This window comes from Heterocephalus glaber, unplaced genomic scaffold, assembly GCF_053883595.1.
Source record: "Heterocephalus glaber isolate CG9 unplaced genomic scaffold, H.glaber_assembly_v1.0 deba00001720, whole genome shotgun sequence".
In the NCBI taxonomy this organism is placed as follows: Eukaryota; Metazoa; Chordata; class Mammalia; order Rodentia; family Bathyergidae; genus Heterocephalus; species Heterocephalus glaber.
This window is the reverse complement of record NW_028258433.1, coordinates 12,302,537-12,325,883: the sequence shown is the minus strand read 5'-3', so window position 1 is coordinate 12,325,883 and position 23,347 is coordinate 12,302,537. Positions and strand designations below refer to the sequence as shown.

At 35.6% G+C, this 23,347-nt stretch overlaps 1 protein-coding gene across 1 annotated transcript in view; it reads right to left on the bottom strand.

Moving 5' to 3' along the window:
- LOC106009344 (uncharacterized) overlaps nucleotides 1-23,347 on the bottom strand; it is a 33,412-nt gene that overhangs the window by 5,259 nt on the left and 4,806 nt on the right. The window contains exon 4 of the mRNA XM_087199535.1: nucleotides 22,941-23,041. The gene's annotated coding sequence lies outside the window, so the exon portion shown is untranslated. The remainder of the gene's footprint in view (nucleotides 1-22,940; nucleotides 23,042-23,347) is intronic.

The window sequence follows — 23,347 nt, the reverse complement described above, 5'->3', positions numbered from 1 at the left end:
AATGTGTATTACTTTCTTTTAAAATTTGATATTTTAACTCATGATTTCATTTTGAAAAGATTTTTATTGCGATTTTAATTTTAGAAGATACAGTAGTTTTCGACAAGTTTTTTTTTCTGTCATACTGGGAGCCAAACCCAGGGCCTTGAGTATGCTAGGCAAGTTCTTTGGAGCTGAGCTACGTCCTGAGACTGTGACAAGTCTTAACAGTACAACAGTCCCCCCTTATCTTCAGGAGACATGTTCCAAGATCTTAGTGGATGCCTAAAATAGTAGACAGTATCACATCCTTCTTATACTATTTGCCTCTCTACTTACATACCTATGATAAATTTTAACTGATAAGTTTCACACAGAAAGAAATAAATGATAATTACTAATAAAATAAAACAATATTAATATATTATAATAAATCTTAGGAATTATTTATTTCTGGAATTTTTTATTTAATATCTTTGGATTATGTTTGATCACAGGTAACTGAAACTGCAGAAAGGGAAATCAGAGATGAGGGGAGACTACTGTATTTGTAAATTTAATCTGAATCATTAAATCTTTAGTGTTAGGTTATAAGTATCATTTAAGTACTTAAGAGAATTTTTATGTTGAATTTATAATTCTACCTCCTTATCTGTTTGAAATACATTAGAAAACCAGATATATTCAGTATTTACTTGAAGCTGAAATTTTTCAGTTAAATAAACCAATCTCACAAAGACTTGAATATTTAGGAGAACATATAAAGGGTGAATTTAATATAAAATGTGCAAAACAATTTATACACTAAAATTGTATATAAATATTTGGAGAGATCAACTATCCTAAATTTAGAAACTAATTGAGTACAAATTAACATCATCAGATGTGTTAGTGGATTTACTTGATATATAAGTTTTACCTACAGCCTACATTTAAAATTTTAATGTATATATTTTTGTAAAATTTTAATATATTAATAAAAACAAATGTAGATGTTAGGATCTCTTTTTGTAGACAAAAGCTATCTCTTGGCAGATAAAACTTCATATGGATATCAGTGAAAAGCTGATTAATACAGCAGGTATTTGCGATAGTCTCAGAAAGCTAACTAACATGGAAATTAGGAACTAAAGACATAGTCTTTGTGATTGAGATTAGTGCCCTTATAAAACAGGCCACAGAGAATGCGCTAGCCAGTTTCACCATTCAATGGCACAGTGAGAAGGTGCCATCTATGAGGAATTTAACCATACTAGACACTGAATCTGCAGGTCCTTGATCTTGGACTTCCCAGCCCCCAAAACTATGAGAAATGTTTGTTCATTGTTTATGTTACCAATTTTGTGGTATTTTAGTATAACACCACCAACAGAGTAAGAAAGTAGAAGTAGGAATTTGTTGAATCTGTTATAATTAATATGAATAGATTGACTGCATCTATGATCCTAATTTTTTTTTTTTGGTACCGGGAATCAAACTTGGGACCTTGCACTTGCAAGGCAGGCACCGGAACCACTGAGATAAATCCCCAGCCCCATGATCCTAATTTTTAAAATGCCATATTCTAAACCAAAGTGAGAACATAGCATTTCCATTTGTATTATTGTCTTCACCCTTCAATCAGTTTCTCAGAGAAGAAACATTTGCATTTCACTCATCTCATTTCTTCCTTTACTTTCCCTAGTATGATTTAGATTTTAAATGTTCCCACAGTCTCGTGTGTTGAAAGCTTGGTCCCCAACTGGTGATGCTATTCTGAGGTGTTAGGACCATGAGGAGGTGGGGCCTAGTGGAAGGAAATTAAGTCACTGAGGTGTGCCCTTGAGTGCATAGTAGACTCCAGTCTGTCTGTCTGTCTGTCTCTTTCCCTCTCTCTCTCTCATTCTCCTTCTCTATCTCTCTCTTTCTACTTCCTAGGGGACATGAGGTATACAGATTTCTGTTACCATGTGCTCTTCACCATGATGTTGCTGCCTCACCACAGGCTCAAAGCAATGGAGTCAGTCAACTATATGAAACCTCTGACACCGTGAGCCAAAATAAATTTTCCCCCTTTTAATTTGATTTTCTTGTTTTGTTAGTGACAGAAAGCTGAGTAACACACCTAGTAATGAATGATTTATTGAGTCCTTGCAAATCCTACTTCCACAATATCTATGCATCTATCTTCTCCTTCTAATTTCCATTGGTGTCTCCTTTATTTGTGTCTTGATTCATCTCAACAACATATTGGTCACTTCTCTCTTTTCTCCTTTATAGTTCACCTCACACTTTAGTACCACATTTTCTCTAATTGATGTTTTGATATACTTTCTGGATCAAAACCTGCAATAAAACCCCACTCTAAAACATAACACAGTAGTCCCCAAACTCTTAAAACTTATAACCCCTCTCAGGTAAAACATTTGAGAATGCATAATCTATAAACACACATCCATTCTTATAAATATAGGTAACAATAGGATTACAGTAAAATGTGAGATACATTCTAAAATGGACATAAATATTTTAAAGGTTAAGACAAAGTGTTTTGTCTTTGTTTTATCTTCAATGATTTTAATTTTAGTAATGTTTTAAATGATTTTTTAGCTCTTTAAACTTGTGTGACTAATATTGTCACATATGTACATTTACATGTGTGATATAATATCTATTAGGTAAATATATGTGCTTCTTTTGTGTTTACATGTTTTATTTACTCATACTTATCATATACTTATATACTTCATTCTTTTAAAAAATATCTGTTAACACTTTATGATACAGCAACTGAAGTTGCTTTTCTAGATACAAATTCAGTTTATTTCAATACTTAGTTCAAGGGTCAGCATAGCAAAACCAACCAAACAAAAATCTCTCACCATTTCACAAAGCACATATTATTTACAATGTTTATGAGAAGGTTAATCGTAAACAAAATTGGATCTATACCCCTATTAATATCACTTTTTAGAATAATATTTCTCAGGAGATCTCATCAATTAGCTTCATTTTTGCCTTGCAATAAGTATTTCTATAGAAGACCTTGTACTTGGTATACAAGGAATACAGCTCTATCATTTTTTATTTATTGAGTGTTATTTTCAACCTGTGGTTGTCTGAGAAAATTTTAAAGCTATTTGTCATTTTGTGAAGATGAGTGTACAGTTGACCTTTGAATAATGCAGGGATTAATGGGTGCTGGCCATTACACAGAAATCCAAGAATAACTTTTGATTTCCCAAAAACTTTACCAGTAGCCTGTTATTCACTGGCAGACTTACTGATAACATAAATAATCAACTAAAACATATTTTCTATGTTAATATGTATTATATGCAGTGCTATATGCAGTGAAAAATATACAAGAATTTCAGGACATCCCTTTTTTTGCCATATGTAATGTACTGGAGAGACCAACTGCTCACACGGAACCCATAGAGATAAGTGTCTCATAGCATTTTAAGTGAATACTCATAACACTTGATCTTACCAAAATGGCAAGAGGAGTTGACTACTAAGTTATCACAGTAGTACAACATGTACTACAGATAATTTGGTGTAGCTATAACTAAATTCTACATCTTTATGTTTGTTTACATTTCTCCTAACTGCCAATGGTACTGAGTCTGGGTTTGTGTTAATTTTGAAATATTTTAACTCTTTTTACGTGTGTGTGCAGTGCTGGGGATTGAATGCAGGACCTCATTCATGCTAGACAAATGCTCTGCTACTGAATTCAATCTCCAACCCTAAATTTTAACTTCATTAAGTAGGTTTGTGTGTATTTTATGGTTGTAAATAATAAAACCAACTACTGTCTACGTATGTTTTATGTATTCATGACATCATAAGTTTTCCTTAAATTTTCAATATTCTTAGCTCACATTGTTCAACTATAAGTTTTTTTCAAATTGTTGAAAAAACAACAAAAATCTGCCTGGAAATGGTCCTACACTACTCAAACCTGTGTTGTTCAAGGGCCAATTGGTTTTAAGTGACATTATCTATAAACTCAACTAAATGAGCTCCTTTAACAGCAAACTCACTGAAAGTTGGCATGTTGCAATCAATGGTTCACTAACAGGTACACAGAGTGAAGACCTGCTTTCATCCTTCAGCATTGTGGAACTCCAGTTTTTACCCAAGGATAATTCCCATCCTGTACATGAAATGTAACATGTGATCTTAAAGATAGCGAAGAGACCAAGTTGAATCAAAAGCACAATTTAGAGGGCCAGGGATTTAGCTCAGTGGTTCCACCACCTGCCTTGCAAGTGCTAGGTCCCGAGTTCAATCCCCTGTAAAAGAGTACATTTAGCATTTAGTAATGCTAAATTTCTTTCATTTTTAAAAATAAATAAAGACAAATAGAAGTACTGTTTCTTCTCATATCCCCCATATTACATTCTCTTGCATATATCCTGAGGTTTCTTCACACTTTGGAGAACATTAATGTGAAGAATGAAATTCAAACTGCTGTTTCTGACTTCCAGAAAGGTGCTCTATAAGGTGCTCTATAAGTTGACCCAACCCAATTTAAGAAGTACATCCCTGTATTTTACTCACTGCTGCCCTATACTGAATTTACTCTCTATTGCATTCCAAGAGCTCTGATTCTGTTTCTAAATATTCCCACTGCCTGCCATTTCCCACTATCCATGTGCCCTCCTTTTTCCTAGAATATTCTATCCCCTATATCCCTATAGTTACTTACCAGGTTTTTTCTTCATAAACCCTCCAACCACTTGGGTTTCATTCCCTTCATCTCATCTGAATGAAGGGTGACAGGACTTGAGGTTTTCTTTGACAGCTGAGTTAGAAATAATTACATGCATGTATTGTCTGTCCTATGAATAAGTTATAAACACTTTGAGAAGAAATGGTGGCTCTCATTAATTTTTCTGTTCCCACCAATTACTCTGCAAACTTCTTGGCACATAGTAGGCATTCACTCTGAGGCAGTGAAATGCAATAAACAATGTGAGCTTCGGAATCAGAGAGACTTGACTCATGAGAAAAGGATTAGTATCACAGTTAAAATTTCAGAAAGGAAGAACTTTCTGTCATTTGCAGCTGTCAAGCAAGGGAATGGTTCTAAATTTACTTTCACAGGAAGTGATGAAGCAGGAGCCAGCTGACAATCCCTCATGGATGTTGAGAAAGAAACTTCTTCATTTGATGAAACATAAAATGACGTTTCTTTCAGCAGCATGAGTCTGTTATTTAGAACATAAAGAAAAGCCAATTCTCTAAAATCTATTCCCAAGTAGAAGCTGTATTTAAAAATGGTTTAGCACCTCTCAATTATATTGACCATTTCAGACTTTATTTATTGATCAACACAGCTACCATTTAAAAAATAATCATTTTTTGGTAAGTTTGGTCATCTTTTTACATATTAACTAGTTGGTAATTGGTTATATAAAAGATGTTTTTAGAGGAGATTGTCCTGCTGATAATAAGAAACATTAAACCTATTTACTCAGTATAATGTTATCTAGCAAGCTTCTGCAGGAGCAAATAGTGGGGGCAAAGGAAATTATATAATTTATTGTAGGACTAGTTTTGCCATTTTTCACATAGCGATTTGCCTATCTAACAATGAGAATAGTTAATGGTTGTAAATATTGTCTGTGACTAGAACTGCTAATATATTACCAATATAAAAGTATAAAACACACATATAACAAATGGCATACACATAAACTTTTATGGTGCTTGAAATACTTAGGATTAGTCTCTTCTGAAAGATAATGGTGGCAATACACACTTGAATGAAAGCCAATGTTTCTAGAAGATGCCTCATACATATTTGTGTGTTCTTAATCCACTGTATAGATCACAAAGACTTGTTACTAGGTTAGGAATGGTGAGAATGAAAAATGATACAGGACCATACCTTTGTTTAAAAATGAAAGATCCATGATACTAAGGAGGTTGAACACAGAGCACAGCAATTCAGACTCACTCCTTATGAAAGCCCCTGGCCAGTCCCACCCATAGCTCCTAATAAGCCTCACCCTGGAAGTACAGGGCCCATCAGCAATCAGAACTGGCCTCTATGCATCTCATAAGCTCTGCCACTTTTGGATACTGTGTCAGTCAGCATACCTGACATGGTTAACTTATAAATAGCAAAAGTTTATTTGGCTCATGGTTTTGGAGGTTCCAATCCATGATCTGTTGGCCCCATTGCCCTTGGGTCTGTGATGATTCAGCACACTATAGAGAGAGTGCATGACAGAGCAAAACCCCTCAGCTCATGGCCAGCAAGCAAAAAGGAGGGGAAGAAGAAAGGGACAGAGTCTCACTAGTTCCTTCAAAGCCAGGTCCCCAGTGGCCTGGACTTCTTCATGGGCCCTTCTTCTTCAAGGTTCCACCATTTCCCGACAGTGCCACCCTGGATGTAAGTCCTTGAGCACATGGGCCAGTTAAGGACATTCACGATCCAAACTATTATAGCCACCCAAGGAAGAGCACCTGATATTTGCATGGAAGGGAATTTTAGTGCTTATGAAATGAATCAAATCAAAGTACATACTACTTTTTCACTTTAACCAGTACCTTTATATTACACTTACCTACCATGTTCACTCAGCCTTCTTCCCTTAGTTACTTTTTCCCAGTAGAGGGAAAATAAATATTAAACATCCTAGAATTCTACAAATTATACTATAAGCTTTCTTTTTTAAAAAATATTATTTTATTGGTATATTTTAGGTACACAATATAATGACATTCATCATTGGAAATTTGCACCTTTACATAATCTCTCCTGGTTCTTATTTTTCCCCTTCCCCTGACCTCCCTTCAACACCTCCATCCCTCCCTATTTACAAAGACTTCCTTTCCATTTTCTCATATTAATTCCATTCCCTTCCTTCCTTTCCCCTACACCTCCCACTTTCCCTTTGCCCCTCTCTTCCTGTTTCACATTAACTATTATAGCTTTTAGTCCTTATTTACACTTTTAATATCTCACACTAGAGAAACTATTTGGTATTTACACATGTGTGTCCTATTTCACTTTAGAGTATTTCCTCAATATGCATCCATTTAGCTATAAATGTCTCTAATTTCTCATTTTTTATGGCTGAGTAGTGCTCTCTTTTATAAAAATACCACATTTTGGGCCGGGGATTTAGCTCAGTGGTTTCGCCGCCTGCTGTGCAACCACAAGGACCCGAGTTCGATCCCCGGTACCAAAAAAATCCCCAAAACAAAAAAACAACATTTTCTTTATCCAGTCTCCAGTTGATGGGCATTTGGGCTGCTTCCAAGTTTTGGCTATTACAAATTGTGCTGCTATGAACATGGGTGCACATATATCACTGTGCTATGATTCTTTTAATTCTTTGGGGAAGATCCCCAGCAGTGGAATAGTGGGGTCAAATGGAACTTCCAGTCCTAGTTCTTTGTGGTATCTCCGTACTGATTTCCACAGTGGTTGCACCAGTCTACACTCCCACCAGCAGTGGAGAAGGGTTCCTCTTTCCTCACAGCCCCGCCAGCATTTGTTATTGATTGATTTCTTGATAGCAGCCATTCTTTCTGGAGTGAGGTGGAATCTCAGCATTGTTTTTGTTTGCATCTCTGGAATGACCAGTGATGTTGAACATTTTTTCATATGTTTATTTGCCATTACTACTTCTTTGTCTGAGAGATGTCTGTTCATTTCAGATGCCCATTTTCGGATTGGGTCCTTAAATTTGGGAAATCTGATTATTTTAAGTTATTAATAGATTCTAGGTAGAAGACCTTTTCTGAGGGACAGCTGGTGAAAAAATTTCCCACATTGTGGGTTGTCTCATCACACTGCTGGTGGTTTGTCTTCCTGTGCAGAAGCTTTTTAGTAAGAAGAGATTCCACTTGTTGATTGTTTGTGCTAGTTCATGGGCAACTGAGGTTTTGTTCATAAAATCTTTTCCTACACCAGTGTCTTCAAGAGTTCTACCTAACCTCTGTTCCAGCCAGTTCAGTGTTTCTATTTTAATATTTAGATCTTTAATTCATTTTTATTTTAGTTTAGTGCATGGTGAGAGATATAGGTCTAGTTGTAGTCTTTGGCAAGTTGAAACCCAATTTCTCCAGCACCATTTATTAAAGAGGCTGTCTTTCCTCCAGTGAGGGTGTTTGGCTCCTTTGTCGAAGATGAGGTGGCTGAGTGTCTCTGGAGTAGTTTCGGCATACTCTGATCTGTTCCACTGGTCCTCAAGTTTGTTTCTTTGCCAGTACCATGCTGTTTTTATCACAGTAGCTTTGTAGTATAGTTTCAAGTTGGGCTTGTAATACTCCATACCATGTCTCTGTAACCTAGAATTGCTTTTGCTATTCTGGGTCTCTTCTTGTACCAAATGAATTTTTGGATTGCTTTCACAGGGTCTGTGAAGTATGTTGCTGGAATTTCAATTGGGATTACATTGAATCTATATAGCAGTTTTGGAACTATGGACATTTTCACTATGTTGCTTCTTCCTACCCAGGAGCAAGGGATGTCTTTCCATTTTCTGATATCATCTTCAATCTCTCTTTTCAGAGTGCTATAGTTTTCAGACAAGAGATCTTTGATTTCTTTTGTTAGGTTGATTCCTAGGTATTTCAGGTTTTTGGATGCTATTGTGAAAGGAATTGTTTCCCCTATTTCTATCTCAGTGAGTCTATTGTTCATATAGAGGAAAGCTATTGATTTTTGTGTGTTGACCTTGTAACCAGCTACTTGACTGAATTTGGTTATTAAGTCTAGAAGACTTTTGGTGGAGTTCTTGGGGTCTTCTATATACAATATCATGTCATCTGCGAATAATGACAATTTGACTTCTTCATTTCCTCTCTTTATCCATTTTATTTCTTTCTCTTGTCTAATTCCTGTGGCTAGTGTTTCCAAAACTATATTGAACAAGGTTGGTGATAGTGAACATCCTTGTCTTGTTTCTGATTTTAGTGTGAAGAATTTCAGTTTTTGATCATTTAGTATGATATTGGCTGTTGGTTTTTCATAGATGGCTTTTATCAGATTGAGGTAGAGACCATCTATTCCAATTTTTTGTAGGGTTTTTATCATAAATGTGTGTTGCATTTTGTCAAATGCTTTTGCTGCATGTATTGAGATGATCATATGGTTTTTGTCCTTGGCTCTATTGGTCTATTGGTCAGGGTGGATGATATTCTTGATGATCTTCTGCATTTTATTTGCCAGTATCTTATTAAGGATTTTTGCATCTATGTTCATTAGTGACATTGGCCTTTAGTTCTCTTTTTTGGTTGGGTCTTTCTCTGCTTTGGGGATCGAGGTGATGCTTGCTTCCAGGAATGAATTTGGGACCATTGCTTCCCTTTCAATTTCATTGAAGAGTTTAAACAGTAGTGGCAGTAGTTCCTCTCTAAATGTCTTCTAGACCTCAGCAGTGAAGCCATCAGGACCTGGGCTTTTCTTAGTTGATAAGTTTTTAATTATGTTTTCCATTTCACCAATTGATATTGGGTTGTTTAGAATTTTTAGTTTTTCTTCATTCAACTTTGGTAATTCATACTTATATCTAAGAATCTGTCCACTTCTTCTGTATTTTCCATCTTATTGGCATATAGGTTCTCAAAGTAGGTATTGATGATCCTCTGGATTTCTGCTGGGTCCATTGTAATTTCACCCTTTTCATTCCTAATTGCATGGATTTGGGTCTTTTTTTTCCTTTTTCTGATAAGATTGGCTAAGGTTTTGTCAATTTTTTTTTGTTCTTTCAAAGAACCAACTCTTGGCTTCATTAATTTTTTTTTATCATTCTCTTCATCTCCATTGAATTGATTTCTGCTCTGATCTTTATAATTTCCTCCCTTGTATGAGATTTGGGTTTGTGCTGCTCTTCTTTTTCCATAAGCTTGAGGTTCAGCATTAGGTTGTTTAATTGGGCTTGCTCTGTTTTCCTAATATGCGTATTCACTACTATGAATTTCCCTCATAAGACTGCTTTCATTGTGTCCCATAGATTCTGATATGTTACATTGTCATTGCCATTTAATTGAAGGAACTGATTTCTTTAATTTCCTCTGTGACCCATTGGTTATTCAGAAGTGTGTTGTGCAATTTCTATGTGTTTGTGATATTTTTGCAGTTTCTTTTGCTACTGATCTCCAATTTCATGGCACTATGGTCTGATAATATACAGGGATAATGTCAGTTCCTTTGCACTTGCTTAAACATGTTCTATGAGCGAGTATGTGGTCTATTTTGGAGATCGACCTGTGTGCAGCTGAAAAGAATGTGTATTCTGATTTTGTGAGTGGAACACTCTGTAAACATCTGTTAAGTTCATTTGTTCAAGAGTTCGACTGAGTTCTAGTATTTCATTACTTATTTTTTGTCTATCTATTTGTGACAGCTGGGTATTGAGGTTCCCCACTACTATTTTATTAGTGCATATATGACTTTTCATTTCCTTTAGTATTTGTTTTATATAATTGGGTGCACTAGCATTTGGTGCATAGATATTTATGATTGTCATCTCTTCCTGTTGAATTGTTCCCTTTACAAGGATGTAGTGTCCTTCTTCATCTCTCTTAATCAGTGTTGGTTTGAAATATACTTGATCTGCAAAGAGGATAGCTACTCCTGCTTTTGTTTGGGTTCCTGTCACATGGAGTATTGTTTTCTACCCTTTAACTTTCAGTCTATGAGTTTCTTTTTGAATTAAGTGTTTCTTGTATGCAGCATATTGTTGGATCTTGCTTCTTGACTCATTCTGCCAGTCTATTTCTTTTGATTGGTGAATTGAGACCATTAATATTGATGGTTATAACTGATATATATTGACTTATCATTGTCATGAGTTTTTCTTTTTGTTGGATTCTCCCCCTTTGCATTTATTTTCTTGTCGCACCTGATGGATTCATTCTTCTGGACTTCCTGGACTTGTGATCCTCATTGTCTTTTCCTATCATATTGTGTAAAATTTTTTGGAGTGCTGGTTTGGTATTCATGAAGTTCCTAAGGTGCTCTTTGTCATGAAAGTACCTTATTTCCCCATCAATTTTGAAAGATAGTTTTGCAAGGTACATCAATCTGGATTGGAGGCTGTTTTCCTTTAGGGCTTGGAATGTGTCACTTCAAGCTCTTCTTGCCTTGAGGGTTTGCATTGAGAAGTCTGCTGTGATTCTGATGGGCTTTCCTTTGTATGTGATTTGTTTCTTTTCTCTAACTGCTTGTAGAACTTTGTTCTTCTGTTTGGTTTCTGGAATCTTAACAATTATATGCCTATGTGTAGAATTTTTTTTTGATCAAGGCTATTTGGAGTCCTATATGCCTCACTTATCTGTATGTCAAGTTCTTTTCCCGTGCTTGGGAAGTTTTCTGCCATCACTTCTGTGAAGTTGTTTTTTATGTCATCTTCACTCTTATGTCATCTGATTCGTTGACTCCAATTAATCTTATGTTAATCTATGCATCGTCTTGCCGCTGCTGGAGTAATTTCTCATGATCCCTTATAATTTTAAAGCAATTTTTCTTTTCCTGGTCACTAATTGCAATCTTATCTTCTTTATTTGAAATTCTGTCCTCACATTGGCTCATTCTGCTGTGTAGACTTTCAGTGGAGTTTTTAAGCTCCTGGAAGTCTGTTTTCATCTGTTTTATGGATTCCATTTGTTTCCTATGTTGGGATTCCATCATGGTCCTAAGTTCTTCTCTAGATTTATTAATCATGTCTTGCACTATGAGCGCAATCTGTGCTGTTATCTGAGAAATTATTTCTGATTTTCTTTTTTCCTCTTTTGTTGCCAGTTCAGGGTGTCAAGGTGGTTGAGTATCAGATTGTTCCATCTCATTTCCCATTGGTGTTGCTGTAGGTGATCTGGAAGTCTGGTTTTGAGACTTGTTTATATGTCTTCTCATTTTGACATGGGAGGGGGTGCATGAGGGGTGTGGGCTCTTGGCACCCACACAGCTCACCTCCTCTGCCCTGGCAGCATTGGTACAGTAGCCTGGAAGCCCCTTACTGGGTGCTGGGAGTGGTGGTACAGCAGCCCAGAAGACCCTTCCTCTGCTCTGGGAGCAGTGGTGTGACAGCCCAGAAGCCTCTTCCTCTGCACTGGGAGCAATGCTATGGCCAGTATAAGCTTTCTTTTTCTTTTTTTTAATTATATATATATATATTTTAAATTTATTTATTTTTTCCCCATTAACTTTATTGGTACATTTTTGGTATAAAATACAGTTACATTCATCATTGGGATCTTGTACCATTACATGAGTATCTTGGTTCTTATTTTTTTTTTCCCCTTCCCTTGCCCACCCTTCACCCCCTCGACCCTTCCCTATTTGCAAAGACCTTGTTTCCATTTTTATCCTCTTCTCATATTTTTTCCTTTCCCTTTTTTCCTTTCCCCTACCCCTCCCAATTCCCCTGCTCTTTTAGACCTTTTCTTCCCGTTACACAATATCAGTTATACATTTTTTAAATTACAATATTAAGATCTAGGAGACATTACCACAGATTTTACAGAATTTAAAAGGATATAGAAAGCATATTACAAAAATCTTTTTTGAAATAAATTTGACAACTTCTAAGAAATAACTTGGAAGACAAATTAATGAAACTAACTCTGGAGGAAATATAAAATTTGAATAGCACCTATTAAAGAAAGTATATTCCTAGCTTGAAAACCTACCTATATGACAACAGCAGGCTCATAAACATTTTAACTGATAAATTATATCAAACATTTAAAGCAGAAAAAAGAAGGAACACTTCTCTCCTCATTTTAGGAACTCAACATTGTGCTAATCCTAAAACTGGATAAAGATGATAGAAGAAAAAAGTATGAACATAGATAGAAATGTGTTTAACAAAACAAACTGTTAGAAGTCAGATCTGGCACTATGTAGAAAGTGGTTTTATTATAGGGATGGCAGTGTTGGTTCAGAATTAGAAGATCCACCACCAAAAGTAATCATTTTAACAGAGGAAAGGAGAAAGACATATGATCCCGTCACTAGTTGGAGAAAGAGTATTGGACTAAATTCTACAGCTGTTCATGGTAAAAGCTATCAGGAGACTAGAAGTAGAACAGAACCTTCTCAACAGATCAAAGACATGTACTCCATACTTCCAACAAAACTCCTTCTATGAATGGAGACAATACAATACTTTCTCCCTAAAGTGGGGAACAAGGGCATATATGCCTACTATTTATCTGTCCATTAGACTTTGAAACATACATCTAAACCAAAATAGTCTGGCAATAAAATGACACAACTAGGATAGGATTGGCACAGCAGAAGCAAAATCTTTATATGTAGATGAAATGACCATCTACAGAGAAAATACTAAGAAATCTCTAGGAGCCCCTAAAACTTGGACTTGAATTTAGCAGGATTAGAAAACACAAGGTATACACAAAAATTCCAGTCTGTGTATACTTGCTATAAATGAAGAACTGGATATTGAAATTTAAAAGTTATGTAGGAGTACAAAGGACCTAGAAAAGTCAAAATCAAAAACATAAACAGTGTTGGAAGACGTTTAGCACCCAGTTTTAAGACTTCCTCTAAAAGCTACAGTAATCAAGGCAGTGTTGGTGTAAGGAAAGACATATAGATCATTGGAATAAAACAGCTTTAAAAGGAAGGGAATTTTGATACATGCTACAAAATGGATAAATCTTAAGAACATTATGCTAAGGATATTAAGTTAGTCACCAAAAGCCAAATATCATATGATTTCATTTATTATGAGGTACTTACAATAGTCAAAATTATAGAGATAGAAAATAGAATGGTGGTTGCCAGGAGTTAGGGTGATGGTGGAATCACTCAACTATTTACTGAGTACGGAGTTTCCACTTTTCAAGATGAAAAATTTCTGGAGATCGATTTTCAGTTCCTCATTAGATGCAGTGTGCATTACTGACAGGAATATTGCTGAAGTCCATACCATGTTCCCATTGCATCTTATCAAGTGGTACAGAATTTTAGTGTGTCCGACTACTGATGATATTCATTTTGGTTTGATTACAATGGTGTCTTCTGAGTGTTTTCACTAAAATTATTCCTTTCCCACTTCAATTGAAAAAACATTTTGTGGAAAGATAATTTGAAGCTACATAATATCCCATTTCTCATTAAAAAGATCTTTATTTTGTTTATTGAAGACTTAAGACTTCATATTTTATTTAGTGAGTCATAGTATTGCTGTCATTATTTCTTTGAATGTTCAAATTGTCCTGGGCTTGATTGGTGGAAGAATATCCAAGCTGGCTTTGTGTACTTTTGCTACCTCTCCATCATTCTCTGAGGATTTGCTTGTTTTATGTCATGAGATATTCCAGGCTCATCTCACACCTTCTCCTCAAGTCCATGCACTTTCTAGTCTGCCAAAATCCACATCACTCCCTACTGCTGTCCCACAAATATACAGGTCAAATGTCATGGTTGCTTATCATTAATCATTGCTTTTACTTGGAGGAAAAATCAGTTTTCATGGGTTTTCCAAAAATGAGAAAATAAAAAACAGAGAAGGCCCCTGAATTTTCCCATGTTCAGGATGACTTTGCCCATTTATTATACTCCTTATTGGTCTCTGTAGACATTATAACTTGTGACTTTTAAGTAATTTAGCATGCCCATTCACACTGAGTCATTTCGGCTAGAAGATACTCTTTTAGATTAAATTTGAGTAGAAAACGAATTTCTAAAGGAAGGATAGAAGAGTAATTTTGCATGTAGTACAAGTAAGAATTTCTACTCTTTATGTTTCCTCTGCTGTAATCCAAACAAAAACCAAAGGAGCAATGAAAAGTGCCCCTGAGGTGCAGAGGAGCATCTTCTGCACCTCAGAGGGGAGAGAGGGAGGAAGCACTCACAAAACCATCCTTGAGCTGAGTCTTAAAGGATGATGGGGATTTTCTTTGGGACAGAGAACTTTATTACTTCATGATGAAATCTGGGAATAAATATTGAAGCTTTGACTTATCCTTTCTGGTTTTAATTTTTTTCTTATAGCATTCATTACTATTTTTTAGCACTTAAATCCTCATACAGAGAGGTGAGGATCACATGGATATATCGAACCCAATCATCCTGTATTGTAGTTGTCATTCATTCCCTGTAGCAAAACTTCTATTTGAATTTAAAAGCCAGAAACTCCTTATGAGGTATAAATAGAGCCCAGGGAATGGGGCCACAAGTGCTGAGGTTGAGTCCTGGCTCTGAGTCTTACCCCTTGTATGCTTCTGAGAAGGGCAAAACCTCTGTAAGTCTTTTTTCCTCATCAACAGATGAAAATGGTCTCTGTTTCTCACCTCACATAGCTGTTGTGAAGTTAAATTGAGAGAAAATATCTGAAAATACATTCTAATCTGTTACATGTCCTTCAAACGTGTGGTGTTATCTCCCAGAATGTGTAGTACAGATATGGGCATATAGCAAATACTTATGATTTTAAAAATATCATTTTCATTTTGTATACTTGTAAATTTAGGGAAAATTTGCAAAGATAGTAGACAGAGTTTTCATAAACCTCAATTTTATTTTCTCTTAATATTGCCTTATGTTCCTGAGGTAAATATGTCCACACTAAGAAACCAGCATTGGTACAGTACTATCAACTAATTGCAGACTTTCACCAAACTGATTCCACCAGTTTTTCCATTAATATTCTTTTCCAGTTCCAAGATCCCTTGCAGGACACCATGTGGCATTTAGTCCTGTATCTCCAGAGAATCCTCTGCTCTGAGGCAGTTTCTCCATCTTTCTTTGTTTTTCCTGATTTTGTGAGGAGTTTGAGGAGTTCTGGTCAGGTATTTAGTAGAATTGCCCCTAGTGTGTTTTGGTCTGTTGGTTAGCTTTGATTATGGGTTTTTGGAATGGATGTCACAGAGGTGAGATGTCATTTGATTACATCCCATCAGGGGTAGCTGGTGTCCGCACCACATCACTGGTGATGTTCACCCAGTCACCTGGATAAGGTAGTGTCTATCAGGTTCTCCCACTCTAAAGTTATGATGTTTTTCTTCCCCTACGCTAGTCTTTTAAGAGTGAGAGTGACAACCTCCCATCCCGTGGGTGAGGTAGGCAGGGTGATATCTGTGTACATCATTTGGAATTTTGACAGGAAACTTTTAAACTATCAAATGGTAGAAGAAATACTGGTTGATAAGTTCCTTTGTTGTTCTCTGCTTACTTAATTTTGCTAAGAATGAGAAGATAAATTTGTCAGCCAACTGGAAGAAGGTAGATAGAAGATGAAGTTACTAAAGCCCTAGAAAATCCACCAATAACAAAATAAGCTTTTCCCTGCCTGAGAATTATCATTCCAACCACCCCAGTGCCTGAGTAGAACTTCCTGACACAGCAAACCATACTCGGAGAACACCAGCAGACGTTGCTGTTGAGCAATACCCATGTAGCTTTTCCCTCAGTCTTGGTGTGAACACTTAAAACTCTTGCTGTATTCAAGAAGCAATGTGCTATATCTATCATTTTAATTCTGCCTATGGAAGCTATTTGTAAAATTCAGATAAGAAAAATAATATTTGTTCATTTTCTATAATCTGATCGAGATAAAATAGTGGATGTGGGTTTCTATGTCAAAGACTAGAGATTTTTGTAGCAGAAATATAGGCAAATATTTTAATTTACTATTCTGCTAATAGGCTTCCTCATGTGTTTAGTACTCGTGTAAATGTACTCTCTCAACAGTACATATGGACAATAATGTAAAGAATTAGAAGGATGTTGATTTTTTTTGTAGACTAGTATATTTTGTATTTTATCTACAAAAGTTATTTTCAAAAGTAGTCATTAGAGATGATGTAAATCAGTGATGGCTACTACATTTAATAATAAGAAAGACTCTGAGAATGATGTTACTACTGTGTCTTCTCTAAGGGACTCAAGGTGTTTTCACATCACAAAGTTACTTAAGATGACCGCCTGGGCATCAAATCACAGACTACAATATTTTAGGTGGCTGCTGAACTGGATTGTCAAGATCCGAAGGGAGGAAGGAGAGCCTGATTAGAGGAAAGAAAATCTACCTTTCAGAGGCTTCACCTCCAGATTTCTTGAGCTCAGAGTAAATATGTATTTCTAACACTTCTTCCATGTTCAATTATCATTAAAAAGTATCAGAATACCAGAGATCATTTCCACTGGGGAATTTATATTGGCCACCTTTTTTTAATATAGCAAAGAGAATAAGACATCAAAACTAGGAGAAGTTCTGATACTTTATATGAAAGCCTTGATCAGAATTTGTCTTCTTTCAAAAGAAATTGTGAAAAAAAATCATAGATTTGATTTTGAATAATCATCTTTTAACAAGAAAGTTCATTTGATTTTATATAATGTGTCCAATGTAGATAAATCATAACTTTTTTGTAGTTTGAGTGTGTTGGATTATTTATTAGTAAATGAGTGCAGAAAAATGCCTTTTTTTCAAATATTATCTACTACTTATTCAGTAGTTTACTACATGTTGGGCACTGTTTTAAGTAGTAGGTACACATTATTTTATTTAGTCTTTAAAATAATACAGTGAGCAGATATCTCTATTTTGCAGATAAGTTTTAGACACAACTACGCACCTTATTTGAAACCAGTGAGTGGCATGCTCAGAATCTGCCTACTCTAAATTACAATGGTCTTCTCACAGGAGGTGTTTGTATGGCTGAATCAAATTCAGCTTAAGCCTGTTGTTGTGGTAGCAAGACAACATGCTATCTCTTATTCTTCTACTTACACATCAACACTCAACCCAATAAACTGCAGAAAGCATCTGACAAAATAAAATTTCTTTTTAATATAAAAAAATAAAATGCATGGATTTAGGTTTATTGTACTGTGTTATGTTCAGGGTCTTCATCTTACCATGCTCCTGCTAAACCAATTTACCCTGAAATTCATTTTAAAATGGTGCATAGACTTCTAGTGTAGATTTGAATGTACTGGATTGTCTTTTACTAAACAAGTTATGCAGGACCCGACTGGGGAAATAAACAATTTAAAACTAATAGTTTGGGTTTAGTACTTTGGGAAGTTTGACATTAGATTATTCCATCTCTCTTTGGAACTGATTAGCCCTGATCAGTAACACAGAATCAATATTACTGCTTTAAAAAAAATTAAAGAGGGTGCTATTTTCACCTAAGTGGTACAAGAATGAGAAATAGTGGGAAAGTTAATCAGTGGCAAAATGATGTGTGTATCCCTGCACCAATCTCCCTGCTGGGGCTTGCTGAACCTTCTAAAAGTTTTTCTCAGATAGTGTCAGCTAATATACTATGACAAGGAATTTTCTGATACCAGTCTGATGGGGTGCTGTTGATCATTTTATCTATCTTATTATGCAAGCTCTAAGTAAACCATTGCTATAGACTGAATGTTGGTGTCTCTCCCAAATTCGTATGTTGAGACCTGATCTTCAGTGTACTGGTATTTGAAGGTGCAGCTTTTTGGAAGTAATTGGGTCAGGAGGGCAATGCACTCATGAAGGGGATCAGTGCTTTTTAAAAAGAGACCCAGAGGGCCAGGGATTTAGCTCAGTGGTTCCGCCACCTGCCTCCAAAGCGCAAAGACCAGATCAACCAGAATTCAACCAGATCCCGGTACCAAAACCAAAACCAAACAAACAAAAGAGAACCAGAGAGCTGCTCCCTCACCTTTTCTGCGATGTGAGGACACATCAAAAGAAGACATTCTCTATAAATTAGGAAGCAAATCCTCACCAGTCACTGAATCTGCTGGCACACTGATCATGGACTTCTCAGAGCTGTGAGAAATAAATTTCTATTGTTTATAAGTCACCTAGTTTTTGGTATTTTGTTATAGCAGCATGAATGGACTGAGAAAGACATATGATTTTGTTTGGAGGAGAGAATAGGATGACAAAATTCTTCATTTTACAGTGTTACCTTTTCAAAGTCAAGCAAAAACTTGGCAGCTAAATCAAGCCTGGAACTGGATGCTGCTCATGTCTATCTCTATATTTAAAAGTGTCTCAGAATTCCTTTTGTGCCCCTCTCTTTCCTGCTTCTTTACACACAAAAATGCAAGTTAAACTGCATCAGTCAAACACTGGATATTTATTCTCTGTTCTGTTTAGCCAGACTCAAAGTCTTCTTTGAATCAGGAAATCAGGTTGTTTTTCTCTTCACTGCAGTACAATTATTTCTGAGCCATATGCAGGTTCTAATAAGACTTGTGACATTTGCAGACCATAAGCAGCTGTGGTAAGTAAAAGCCTGAAATCTTGAAGTTACATATACTATACATAATTTCTGATTGATCATCATGACAATGAAAGAAACAATGGCCTAAATACATAAAAATAAAAGAAAAAGAAAAATGACGTGTTGAGGGAGTTATCTTTGCTATAGCTAAGATAGACTGTGGAATCCTTTTACTTACGGACGTTTTTAGTATACCTATACTAAACCAGACCTGCTCCCATCTTAATGTATTAAGAGTAGAGATATTTGGGATGCTCATCAGTTATTAACAGACAAATTAAAGTTAAACTGAAATCTCACACGCACCTTTATACTTAGAAGAAAAACTACTGAAAATCTTTTTTTTTTTTTTCTATACTTCTGCCACTAGGAGGCTTCCGATCTCAAGAAACAAACGCTTAACATTCAGGAAAATCACATTCTAATCCAAGGACTATCATTAGCCACTCAACAGTTTAAGGCCAGCGAGTGTCACTTGGGCAGTGCAGCTGTTTACATACTGACTATCCCAACTATCCCGAGTGTCATTTGGGCAGGTGTTATTTCAACCAATCGATTCTTGCATTGAATAAATTTGCTGAAATTGTCGTTTTTATATTTCTTGTTATATTATCTTTTTTTCTTCTAATAACAAGTCAGTATATTAAAGTCATGAAGAAAAGAAAAGGTCAAAGTCTTTTCATGTAATGTTTATAAAATGCAACAATGAAAGTTTTTATAATCAGTTATTAGAGATATATGTTTGAAAGAATATGACTAAAACTTCATTTTCATTAACGTATGTGATACATAATAAAGACACTGACTATGAGCAATTGGCATATATACATATCACATTTGGTACTACCATTGCTTCTTTTATTCTAGCACTCAATTTTTAAAAATTAATTTTATTAATTTTATTAATGTTATATTACCTTATTAAAATGAAAAAAATATGCAATTTTGGGTCACCTTATATTTAAATAATTGGACAGATAAGTGGCTAATTCAAGCCTTGCCACTTACTAATATGAATGTGGAATTGATTTGTACCATGTCAAGTGAGTAGTTGGATATGATGGTCAGTAATTTTACTAAGTAGACACTGCCGACCGCAAATGGACTACAATAGATGTGGTATCTGAGTCATAATTAGTATGTACAAGGTCCACACTCAGAATTCATTTGAACTCAAGTCTTTGATTCCTCATGTAATGTTTTCTGCTTTGCTGAACGCTGCAATTTTATTACGGTAGAAAATGGTCCTGGCTCCTTTTGGAAGACATAGGTCCCTCTGAAGGTAGGGTAGAAGGGTATGTTCTGTGTTCTTTCTTAAACTAGACATTATGTGGGCTTTTCATTTTAATATTTTAGTTCACAGTATTTCTCTAAGTGATATAAAAATCATGCTAAATAGATGAAAAGTTACCATTTTAAGACATTTTCTTTAGAACACAAGCGTAATAATACATTTTAGGTAAATTTAGTTTATCTTTTTAAAGAGCAGCCTAACATTTGGATCAGTTAAACTTTGAGGAAGGAAGAAATTCAAGTCCCCTTAGCAAGAGGAGGCTACAATGGGACAGATGTGAGACCAACAGCTCAGTGAGAGGAGGCTGAGATTTCACCAAGGATTCTGCAGAAATGCCAGAGCATCACTGGAGAGATTTGAGCTGTTACAGAAATGCCAAAGAGAAATTTGACCCCAAGTTAGGCCTTTGGGATCTGTGAGACCCAGAAATGTCAAGGTAGTACAAGGAAGTTGTCTCTGCCTCTGTCTCCCTGCTTCCCTACTCTGATGTCTATGCTGTGTACTGTCCTTAACTCTATTTTTATTCTTAAATCTTGTGTTTCTTGTCACTTTGCCCAAGCTGTTTAGCTTTTACCACACAGAGACATTGATCTTTCAAATATACAATTAGCCAAATAGTATTTTCTTTCCATCCACTCATCCACTCTAGGTCAATAAAGTATACCATTCAAGATACAATCTCTGGCAGTCAAACCATTGCTAACTGCTGAAAATTAGTTCTCTTTCCTTTGTAGTCCATTAGTACAGTCCTAGTGTTTCTGGTACACTGTTTACAAAATAGTAATATTCAACTAGCATTTAACTGATTGTGTTAGTTAACATTTATTTTGTGATGGTTCCTATCAGGGTCTCTGAAGGGGATCTATAGGTAGCAACCTTCTTCCTCAGCCATAATCTGAATAAATTGAGGAGTAGGAGGTGGCACAGACCAAAATATCAACTTTATCACTGATGACAGCTAGTTTGGGGTACATAATTTAGTGAGGCACAAGTGGGCCTGCAATCTAAATTCTGAGCTCAACAGATTTGTTCACTGGACTCAGTCTCAGCAGTGTGGCCCGGGCGCTTCTCCTGGGGTGGCAGAGGCACCTTGAGAGATTCACCCACACAGCAGAGCAGAGCTCACTGAGCATACCCTGGATGTTCCTGCCAATTCTCCAATTTTTCCAGGTACTCAGGTTATTGGACACAGCAGGAAGAGTCTTTGTAATAAAAACCAAAGAACTAGGAAGAGGCATTTTTCCTCTCCCATTTTACTCTGGCTATAATAGAGAATTATTCACTGTAGGTAAATTAATGCTTGCTAAACTCCTCTTTAGAATTATAATGTCAAGTTAAATTTTTCAACTTTGGTTTTCTTACATTGATCATTTGATGAGTAAATTTGACTCATGTACAGTATACTTTATTTTGGTGAGGGGGAGATTAAAGATTTTTAAATACTATAGAAACAAACTTTTGTGAATTCTCTCAGCAGATACAACCGATTGGTGGTATATATTGTCTACAAAAAATAATTCTTATATCTTTCTATAGTATAATGCTTATCTTTCTATATATTGTGGGAAAACAAAAACAAAAACAGAAAACATAGTGATGGTACCAAAAAAGCCTCAGGTGGTTTTTAATGCTGGAAGAAATAAAGAAAATCAGTTCAGTGCTTGCTTCGGCAGCACATATACTAAAATAAGAAAATCAGTTTAAGTAATACAAGCATGATTCACCATTATACATAATTATGCACTGCTTTGAAATGCATACCATGTCAAGTAGCAAAAAAATATGTATTGTGGTCATTTTCCATTTTGATGGTTTATTGTAAAGGATTTGCTATGTTAAATGTGATTTAACACTTCATTTTTCTTCTTATGAATAAGTTGATTTAAAATGTGTATGCTACTTTAATTTACAAAAGAATAATACATAGAAATTATATGGCAATTTATGTTTCCAAAGTAATTTGTAAACTTTAAATGAATAATGCCAACAGCACCACTGGGAATAGGTCATAGACTACATATACCTTATTTCCATAAGAGTTTCTGGAGAATATAGTCATACAAATTACTCTGGTTAGAAAATGTACATAACAAGACAAATACAACTTCTACTGGGTCAGGGGCATCTTGAATCTATCAAACACATGAAAGAAAGTTTTATAGGAAATGAAATAGGCAACCTCAATTTAATGGGATGATGGAATAGCTCTGGTAAATATATGTATATAAATAGAAGAATTAGCATTCTCAAACAATACACCATACTTACTCAGATTAGTTGAAATGGGAACCAGGAAACCTTTGAGGTCATTTGCCCTTGGGATTGCTTTTCCTGTGTATAATATGATCACAATGCAGCCAAATACCAAAGCAGCAGCCAATTAAATTAACCTTAAGAAGAGATTTGTGAAGGGAAAGGGTAAGTTAGCAACAAAAAAGGAAGGAAATGGCAAAAAGGAAGAACTTACCATGATCACCAACTTTCTTTTTAAAAATTGTTCTCTGCTTTTGTACTGTAAATTGATTGTAGTTTTTCAGCTGGTGGAGCAGTTTTTGGATATCCTGGCATCTGTTGAGGAACAAATGATATATAAGTTTTCTCTCACTGATAAAGAACTGATGAGTTTCACAGCCAGGAGCAAGGAAAATCTCTCTCCCTTGGCCCTATTACAATCTCTCTTTTGTTGTCCAATAGTTTTCTTTTGTACTTTCCCCTTCCTGTATCTCTCCCTTACTAATCTGTAGTTAATAGGAAACTCGTGTAATCAGGCCATTGTAGGATGCTGAGAACTTCTGTCTTTCTCAATTGTTCAAAGCTTCGCATTCAAAGTAGACATATTTCATAAACTGTTTCCACGGCTGTTCCCAATTCTCT